The following is a 6,371-nucleotide window of genomic DNA, read 5'->3' as shown; positions in this document are numbered from 1 at the left end:
AATTATAAATAGCCTTTCGCTCCTAGTATTTTACCCCTGTCACCGTCAGAATTTGAAATGCTAGAAACGTAGATTTGCCTTTCCTTAACCTATCATCAAAGATAAGTCGTAGCGTCAGTATTGCCTCACGTGCTCCAACATTTCAATGGAATCCAAACTGATCTTCGCACAGGCCGCCTTCTACCAGTTTTTCCATTCCTCTGTAAAGAATTCGTGTTAATATTTTGCAACCGTGACTTATTAAACTGATAGTTCGGTAATTTTCACACCTGTCAAGACCTGCTTGCTTTGGGATTGGAATTATAATATTCTTTTTGAAGTCCGAGGGTATTTCGCCTGTCTCATACATCTTGCTCACCAAATGGAAGAGTTTTGTCTTGGCTGGCTCACCCAAGGCCATCAGTAGTTCTAATGGAATGTTGTCTACTCCTGGGTCTTGTTGTGACTTATGGTTTGCAGTGGTCTGTCAATTTCTTGATGCAGTATCACATCTCCCGTTTCATCTTCATCTGTGTTCTCCATTTCCATAACATTGCTCTTAAGCACATCGTTCTCGTACAGACCCTCTATATACTCCGCTCACCATTCTGCTTTCCCTTCTTCGGTTGGGGTTGGTTTTGAATCTGAGATCTTGAAAGTCACACGCTTCATTGTCTTTTCTCAAAAAGTCCCTTTGATTTTCCTACAGGCAGAAATGGTTTTCCATATGAGCACTTGAAATTCATACAGGTGGTTATCCGCCCCTGGATATGTCTTACAATGCAAAACCTGGTTCCTAAATCTCTTACTATTATATAATCAATCTGAAACCTTCCAGTGTCTACAGGCCTCTTCCTCGTATACAGCCTTCTTTCATGATTCTTAAAGTAAGTGTTAGCTATGCCATCACAAGTATCTGAACACCTCAGGTACATTGTGCTGCCACCTATAGCTAAGTACTCCATATCAGAGACCTCAGTAGTCAATCCACATCGTGGGAGAGCAGAATGGGGCGTTCTGCAGAGCTCACAGACTTCGTACGTGGTCACGTGATTGGGTGACACTTGTGTCTACAGCACAAAAGCGTACAGGCCGGCTTCGTTTGTTGAATGACAGAGACCGCCGACAGTTGAAGAGGGTCGTAATGTGTAATAGACAGACATCTATCCAGACCAACACACAGGAATTCCAAACTGCATCAGAATCCACGGCAAGTACTATGACGGTTAGGCCTGATGTGAGAAAACTAGGATTTCATGGTCGAGACGCTGCTCATAAGCCACACATCATGCCGGTAAATGCAAAAAGACGCCTAACTTTGTGTAAGGAGCGTAAACATTGGACGATTAAACAGTGGATAAACGTTGTGTGGAGTGACGAATCACGGTACACAATGTGGCAATCCGATGGCAGGGTGTGGGTATGGCAAATACTTGTGTTACATTGTCCAGCCAATCAAACAACCTTTTAATATTTGCGCAACAATTACTCTCCTGGTTATTGTACTGTTAAACAGAATAACCAAGTATGACTCATTGTATTTTTAACTACTTGTAGCCTGGAGAAAGATCTGTCGGTCCTTGCAGCAGCAGTAACTTTTGTTGGATACATCAGGAGGGCTGTGCACACATCAGAGTAGCTCGACATCTCATAAGTCCTCTACACTACTTATATTTATGCTGTAAACGGAGTCCTAATCGAATTTACCAACTTAGAGAAATAAAACAAAAATATCATCATACACGTAGGTGGTTCACCCGGAATATCTTCGTCACAGGCCGTAGGTATAATAAGTGGCTGCATTGTTACACAAACGTCTGTAGCAAGCCACAGATTTGTTCTAAGGGTCAGTCAACTGAAAACAACGCAGATGAAAAAAGTAAGTAATTTGTGTAGTGTTTCAATGTAAACGCAATAAATTTTAATACATTTATGCCACTGTGAGACAAGGTGGTCAACAGCCTCATAGAAATTCAAATGATTCAAATGGCTCCAAACACTATGGGACTTAACATCTGAGGTCATCAGTCCCCTACACTTAGGACTAATTAAACCTAACCAAGGACAGCACACACATCCATGCCCGAGACACGATTCCTAACTGCGACTGTAGCAGCAGCGCGGTTCCGGACTGAAACGCCTAGAACCGCTCGGCCACAGCGTCCGGCAGCCTCGTAAAAGAATATTTGCGTTAGCCTAAGGAATAATGAGTGTATCGAGGTTTGCAACAATTCGTCCGAAGTCCGAAGCAAATCTAGGGCCACGAATGTCTTTAATCAGGTATCCAGAAACACAGAAATCGCATGTCGAGAGATCAGTACCGTATGGACTTCCCAGCGTAACTTCTGCAGCGTAGTCGCAATAACATTGGCAGCGTGTGGCCGAGCATTCCACGGTCGCAGGTTCGAATCCTGCCTCGGGCATGGCTGTGTGTGATGTCCTTAAGTTACTTAGGTTTAAGTAGTTCTGAGTTATAGGGGACTGATGACCTCAGAAGTTAAGTCCCATAGTGCTCAGAGCCATTTGAACCATTTTTTGGGCTGGACATTATCCTGAAACAGGCTGATGCCGTCCGTCAACAACAAGTGTCCACGAACCGCTGTGAGTGAATTTTGGCAATCAGCGGGTCCTTGCTGTCAAAGAAAACGTTCATCACGACTTTACCAGAGCTTGCGTGACTGTTGTTTCGACTACACTACATGTATAAGTTTCTCTAGCCAGCACTCTTATACACCCTCCATACAGTCATGATCCCTCCCCACAAGACCTCCATATTTTTGGAGTCCTGAAGAAAGACATCCGTGGCCGACGGTTTGCTTCGGACGAAGGGATGCACTACTGGGCACGGTTGTGGTTCCATAGGATACAGCTAACATTCTTCTATGAGACCATTGACCACATTGTATCACAGTGGTACAAACATATTAACAGTTATGCAGATTGCATTTTGAAAAAATAAACGGGTGACTTACTTTTTTGTCCAACTGTTTCGTTTTTATTTGACTGATCCTTATAGTTGCGTGTGTTTTCAGGCTTTCGCTAAAAGGTGCCACGTTAAATCGAGTTACGGGCTCTGTCAGACTTTTGTCCTAGCAAGGTTCAAATGGTTCAGATGGCTCTGAGCATTAGGGCACTTAACATCTGAGGTCATCAGTCCCCTAGAACTTAGAACTACTTAAACCTAACTAACCTAAGGACATCACACACATCCTTGCCCGATGCTGGATTCGAACCTGCGACCGTAGCAGTACCGTGGTTCAGGACTGAAGCGCCTAGAACCGCTCGGCCACAGCGGCCGGCTTCCTAGCAAGGTTCGCTGAAGTACTTCTCTACTGCTCTAATTCATTTGTTAGGCAATTTGCACTCAATCCCCATTTTACACATATGTTGAAAGTTTCGTCAAGCTGTTTGCCGTATTTTCCTCTAACAGCAAACGAGATGTATCTCGCAGTGGTAAGAAGACACTGGTCGCGAATTCGGCGATTCATATCCTCGACCGCCCATTCAGTTTTTGTTCTTCCGCGATTTACCTCCCAATCGCTTCAGGCAAATGTCGAGACGGTTCCTTCGATAATTTATGGCCTGTTTCCTTACCCATCGCCGTCCTACAGGAGTTTGCGATCCATCTCTAACGACCACGCAGTCGACGGGACGTTTAATCCTAATATTCCATCTTCATTCTTACAATGCCCCTCCTAAGACGTCATGTACAGCTTCAACGTCCGAACTGTCAGAGTGCAGGGCCTTGAGTGCTGCAATAATTGTTTCTGGTCGTTAGCGTTCCTTCTGGAAAGTGTCTTCAAGATCTATTGCTAAACTTCTCTCGTTACATTAATTATTCTTTCGGATTACACTTGGCAGTGCCTAAGGGACGTCAATGACTCTTTTCGTAAATGCGTACATGGTTTATCATATGGTGTCTTTAGAGCTACTTTAGAGGTACGCACGAAACAGGTTTTAAATCTTACCGTCATAGCATGCTGCGACCAAAATATTTGTACATGTCCTGGGCTCTTTCTTGATAATCCTTTTAGCCTCTATAGCTCCTTTAAGGAAAACATTTAAAATGTGCATTTATTCTTTTTTCACAGCATTGTATACGTCACTCATGAGCGATGCACTTTCAGAGACTTCGCCGAAACACTTGCCCCGATCTAGTCCCTTGTGTTCTGAACGTTCAGTTAACTGATGTTCGTATTCTAATGCTGACTGATATTTGACCTTGGTAAAGGAGGTAAATTTTCACGATTATTCCTCATCATTTCTGTTGTTTTATCTTTTCCCAGAAGCACCATATAGTCGGCGGGGCTGCTATGGTCGTCCCAACTCAGTTACGTCGCTGCAATCATCGCTGGATAGTTTTATTAATTGTGAGCAAGCAACACATATCGCAACGTGACGCATTTGTCAACAATAGGGTGGTTTCTGCAGCGCGTCATGCCGTTGCTTAGCAGCCGTTTGAGACGACACGACTGGCGAGCAATATTAGTGTGTCCGTGCACATTCAGCGAAGTCTTCAGCAAGAAGTCAGAAGGTAAGTCAGAATGTAATAAGACATATGACTTCCGACAATCCGTGGCAAAGTGACTGCGTTTTCTGCGTGCGCATGACATAAATTCCGACAGGCATGTGTATTTAATGAATATGGAGATCATCGACATTATGTTAAAGTTAATTAGGTTTTGCGAACCTGCCATCCAGACTTTTATCGAGGTTTGCCTGTGGCAGTTTTTGTTGAAGAAGCGTGAATATAAAAATTTTATACTGCCGGCAACAGGAAATTTGCAATAGACAAATTATACATTCTCGTAGGACGTCTCCGTGCCTAGTGAGTTTTGCATTCCGTCGTATAAACGTTGTCTTGCAGGTGGTGAGTGTCACCATGCTGTCTTGAAACACAGTTCCGTGCAACACACACACAAAAAAAAATGATAGACCAAGAATTTTCAGTGCTGTGAATAGTGTTTCATTGGGATTCTTGGCGTGAACATCAGTCTGTTGTCTGATGTGTGATGCGGTAATTCTATCTATAATCATTCTGGATTCAATCCCCGTTCGTAGAAAGAATTTTCGTCGGAAGAATTTCCCTAATAATGTAGGAAATTTAATGGCGTACATTTGCTGATCACATAACAATATTCTGTTATACTAATTACAATTCAAATCTCCCTGTAATTCTACGTATATTATGAAAACCTCACGCGATCTCTCGGACTCGACTACCCTGTAGTTTTTGAGGGGAACTTTTTGTCTTGAACGACTCACGCATTTGACGATCCATCCTCTGCTCTGAAGAAACTAACACTTGATTACGAGTCATCAGCCGGACGAGCACGACTTAATGTACTACAGTGGCAGAGTTGTCTAGAGAGTCCGACACGTCGGCTGTATAAATACCACATATCACTGTTCGGATCTTAAACCGCTGTCGTCGTTTGTTATAATGTAGCGTCGATGGGTTGTTGTACTCCAGTATTCTTTCCCTTTCTTCTCTTTCTATGTTTCTGTAGGCGAAGTGGGGAGGGACTATGATTACTACATCTACATCCAAGTTTATTCTCAGCAAGTGCCTTCATGTTCATGGCAGAGGTAATAATTTCTGTTTTAAAACATATTTGGGTTCCTTCCCGTAAATAGCCACCTCCATGGGTGCCTGTACAGGTTTTTCAATCAGAGAAAGCTATAACTACTCCTTCTGTCATTTGTGAACGTTCAGTACTCTCTGTTAGTCTATTTGTTATGGGTCCCACACACTTCGGCAAAAATACAATATGGGTTGCATGTGAGTATGGTAAGAGCTGCCTTCTGTCGACTGACTGCATTTCCGCAGCATCCTGATAACGGACCTAACTAGGAAATAATACAGTCACTATCCTTCGATACCTCATATTGTTTCACATTCGTTAACAAACACTGGATTGCCACTAACCATGAGCCAAATGCTCTTCGGAAATCAAAGAATACAATGTCAAACTGATCACCCAGACAAATAGCTCTAAGATTCTCACACGGGCGACGTTTTTGGAATGTATGCCGATGGTCATCATGTTCTGCTTATCTGATTATATTAGAGTCCAGTACACGTTCTAGGGTCTTACAACAGATGAATGCCAACAGTTTTGTGGATCACATTCCTTGGCAGATTGTGAGACGTGATTTTATTCAACCAGCGGGACAGTGTTGCTAGCTTTTTGGAATCCACGGTGTATTATGGTTAGGAAATGGAATTATTCAGCCATAAATTCCGTACTAAATCTGAGAGAGATTATATCGGACCCTGTGAACGAGTTCAACTACAAGGATTTCAACAGCTTTTTAGCGCCACTTGCACTAATGACAATATTAATCATCTCCTCAACAGTACGAAAAATAAACTGAGGCTGTATTCTTGG

Source organism: Schistocerca serialis, chromosome 1 (genome assembly GCF_023864345.2).
Source record: "Schistocerca serialis cubense isolate TAMUIC-IGC-003099 chromosome 1, iqSchSeri2.2, whole genome shotgun sequence".
NCBI classification, from domain to species: Eukaryota; Metazoa; Arthropoda; class Insecta; order Orthoptera; family Acrididae; genus Schistocerca; species Schistocerca serialis.
The sequence above is the reverse complement of the archived record's forward strand: the minus strand, read 5'-3'. Positions refer to the sequence as shown.